At 51.9% G+C, this 4,096-nt stretch overlaps 1 non-coding gene across 1 annotated transcript; it reads right to left on the reverse strand.

The window, feature by feature from the left end:
• Window positions 1–3,131: 3,131 nt before the first annotated feature.
• Window positions 3,132–3,202, reverse strand: TRNAG-GCC (transfer RNA glycine (anticodon GCC)). The gene has a single exon. It is a non-coding gene; the product is annotated as a tRNA-Gly (tRNA).
• Between the last annotated feature and the right edge of the window lie 894 nt (window positions 3,203–4,096).

Consider the following 4,096-nt stretch of genomic DNA (forward strand, 5'->3'; position numbering starts at 1 on the left):
GCCCGGTCCTCCGCTCTACCTGACAGCAGGTACAATAACTCAGCTGGCTCAACACCAGTAGCATCAGCATCGGCATCAAAGGTACCCACACAGAAGTGTCACAGAGCCTGTCGTTTCATACAGGAATTGACAGCAAGAAGTAAAAGTATTGTGTTGTGTTGTGTTGGACATACAATGTTATTCATGGTGTGTGACGGCTTATTTTGTGTTTTTGTGTCTATATGTGTATTATGAAAAAAAAGGAGTACTTAAAAAAATGTATCTTTGGACGCTTTAGTGTTGCAAACCCCTTTGTCTGGCTGAGGAAGTACCTGCAGCGGGTCGTGGGTGGAAGGAATAGTAAAGAAGCCAGCAGCTGGCCTGGCCCACAATGCAGGCGAGAAAGCCAGTGAAAATGGAAATGGAGGTGTCGGGGGGGAGGGACAGGCTGGGTGGGGGGTAGGGGGGAAAGGGGGTGTAGGAGCACAGGTAAAAGTGCAGAGGTGCCTGGGCTGTCAGGTGTCCGGCCGGGCGCAGTGTGCCAGGCTCCACTGTGTGCATTGAGTCCAGGAGTTTCTGTACCGACTGCCCAGGAGGCTGATGAAGTGCAGTCCATAGGCCCAGCTCTGAAAGGTGGTTTGTACAGTCAAACACGCACCTAAGCTCATCACCAGAACTGAAGCCACCTTCCTACAGCTCAAAACACAAAACCTGCCAACTCTCTCCTGTACCCCACAACCTGCCCACCAGAATCTAGCAAAGACAACAAACCCCGACTCCCCGTGGGGCACACTCCTCGCCAGAACAACACTCTGCCTCCAGTCTCTCAGGCCTGACCCTGAGAGGGAACAAATTGCAATGCAAACCACTTTTCAGAGCTGCGCCTATGAACTGAGGCTGGGCGTATGATCCGGGCAGCAGCCACACTCATCCTGCGCTGCCAACTCAGTCACTTCGCCCTGCGCCAGGCTGGGGGCAGGTCCCACCTGGCAGGGGCCACATTTGGTGCCTGCCCGTGGGGCAGCAGCCGCAGCAGTGGGAGTGGCACGGGAGCAGAGCAGGGCGTGGAGCGGTGGCACCGACTGGAGCAGCCCCCGCTGGCTGCAGCCTTTGGCCAGATGTGGCTGCACCTCATGGCTCAGCCCGCACCACACCCCCTGCCTCGGACCTGCTTACACGAGCGCGCCCTGAGGGGCCTGGAGCTGGGACTTGGTCCCAAGTCGGTCACACAGGGACAGGTACCACTGCTGGTGGAACCACCCTTCAGCTCCGGTGTCTGCTCCTTGGAGAACAGCCCCCGCCATGTCTTCTTTTAGGTGGTGTCTGGCAGCAGTGTGGGGCCCATGGGCTCAGCTCCGGCCCGCTCCCGACCAATGCTGGGGAGGTGGGGAGGGGGCAGACCGGGGGCTGAGCCGGGGGACTGGATGCTCCCTCCCATCGGCTGGTGCTGGGCTGCACCACCGGGCTGCAGGGGATGTCCAGGGGGCTGCCCAGGGCGGCTGTGGGGGGTGTCCGGGGCTGTCCAGAGCAGGCTGCAAACACCTTTACCTTGTTTTACCTTTTATCTTTCTAATTTCTCCCTATTTACACTTTCACCGACATCCTGCCACACTTATAGCTTCTCTCACTCCTTGGAGTCTCAGACCAGCAGAGACTTCCTATGCTTGAAGAAGGGTGACTGAGCCTGAAAGCTTGCCAAGAACTTTCTTCCAACTACTCAGCTGGTCTAATAAAATATACTGCATCTTCTCAAAGAGCCTTGCCTTTCTAACGCAGGGCTCTTGGCTTGGGTGAGCCCGGGCAGAATTGTGTACTGCCCCCCCACCCCCGCGACAGAGCCCAGCCCCTCCAGCAGCACACTCAGCTTTAAGACCAACACTTCCCCAGCCCACTGTCCCCAAAGCACACACAGCTGGAGGTGGATTAGGTCCACTCAGGTCCCCAACACCCCTTCTCTCCACCAGGCCTTTACGCAAGATGCCACACGACCATCCCCTTGGGGTGGCCCTGGCCTGTTTTCAGCCTCTTTGCTTTCGGGGCATGGACTCAAGTTCCTCCATCTGGTGACCGCGGTGCCTTGATTTGAAGTGAGCACAGGACAGGAGTAGGTGGAGGGGACCTGCTCCTGTCGGCAGCCCCGCGGCAGTGCTGACAAGTCCTTTGCTGCACAGCGGGGTTTAATTTGAGACCTTGCAGTGATCTCTGCCCATGTCCACACAACAGGGTCTCCCTGGGGTTTCTCATTTATCCTGTGAAATGAAGACTGCTCTGTGGTTGAGGTGGGGAGGAGGGGAGGAGGCAGTACTTCTCCTTTGCCGAGGTGTAACGTTACTTTCTGTATAAAAGGACTTTTGTGGTATCTTATGCCTGACTCCAGTGAAAAATCCCTCCATGGGGAGTGGTACAGAGTCAACACCCTTTCTGTAATAATCCCCAGAGTTTTGCTGAAGACAAAAAAAAAAAAAAAGCAAAGGGAGGCAAGGGGGCTAGAAAATAGAAAAGGGCAGTGACGCAAAGGAGAGGTCATTCAGGATGGAAAGAGCTGCGCTGTGGAGACACTCAATTTTGAAATGAAATGTAGGATTTAATGTCCAGGGTGCTGCATCCAGCTTTGAACTTCCCTCTCATTCTCTCCTCCCCTTCTCTTTCTGCCAAATGTATTTCTCAATGGACAGCAAACCTTTTTTGTGAAGACTGAAATAAAATTAAGGTATTAAATATGTGGGGTTTCTCTTTCTTGGACCTTTCATTTTCCCTGCTGGACAAGGCATGGGGTGAAGGTTGCACTTTTGTTCTGCTGTTTTTCATTTGTAGCATGCTCTCCGTGCTGTTGAAATAACCTAGAGGAGTAAATCTCAGCCAGGGTGACTGGGCACTCTGGGGTGCCATCAGATTTTTTTAATGGAGTCACACAATATTAGTGCTGCTAGTTGTGTCTATATCTGCATATGAATCATAAATAAAATGCAGAAGTTTCAGAAAGGAATCAATAACGTAAATAAATTGCGGATTTACTCTGCCATGTTTGCTTTGAAATATCTGTTGGATTTTTTTAAAAATTTTTTTAATTCAAAGAATAATAGAAAGTTGCAACAAATGAGCATGCTTGTCAAGGATTAGCTCAGTTTGCTAACACACACATTGTATTCACCTGCATTGGCTGGGAATTGAACCCAGGTCTCCTACATGGCAAGTAGGAATTCTACCATTGAACCACCAATGCTTGAGTTAGCAAAGTACCTGGTGAGGCCCCTGGAAAGAAAAGGTGATGGTGACTCTTCCCTCCATTCCAGTTCATTCCAAGGAGAAACAAGCCAGAGGTTTTGGGAGCTCTTCAATGCCATGGCCCAAAGCTGATCAATAAGCCCTAGCCAGAACTGAAAGAAACAGCCTGCATTGGAAAAGAGGGGAAATGTCACCATGGGGAAGCGATTGAGCCACCTTTGGCGTGTTTGTTTCTTTGTCTTGCTTGCACAAGGACCCCAAATCCCTTTTTGAGCTCCTGCTTTCCATTCAACTCCCTCCTTTGCTGGGCTGGGTGCTGGGGGGATCCTGACCTGCAGTGATTAAAATCATCCGAGAACGTGGGAGCCCAAGAGGGGCTGGATGGACAAAGCAGACGCCTGCATGTGTGGTGTCTGTGCTACAGACTGGGCATTTGGCTGTTCCTTTCCCTTTTTCTGTATTGATTTTTGCAGTCATCCTTCACTGGCCCCAGGGCAAGAGGAGGGAGATTTAAAAAAAAAAAAAAAATTCCCCATGTTGCAAACCAAACCAGCCAAATCAACTCCAAATCCGTGAGTCTGTGCAGAACCATAAGTGACCTGACTACCGGCAAACATCCTCCAGCCCCATCTGGGACTTCAGATGTCCCCAACTCCTTTGAGGGGCATCCTACATGCTGGGGTTTGGATGCCCCCGAGTTTTGCTTGCCCTCAGCCATATGGCCACAGGAGCAAGCTTGGCAGGAGTCTCCCATGTCCATAAAGTGACATAAAGCCAAGATCTCCCCACTCCAGCAGCTAAATTGGAGATTAATGATGCATTACCTTTGTGGGTACTACCCCATGCCAGGAAAGTGGTTGTCCCCCGGTGCAACTAGGAAAACTGCCTGCAT

The sequence above is a fragment of the Alligator mississippiensis genome, chromosome 11, assembly GCF_030867095.1.
Source record: "Alligator mississippiensis isolate rAllMis1 chromosome 11, rAllMis1, whole genome shotgun sequence".
Lineage (NCBI taxonomy): Eukaryota > Metazoa > Chordata > Crocodylia > Alligatoridae > Alligator > Alligator mississippiensis.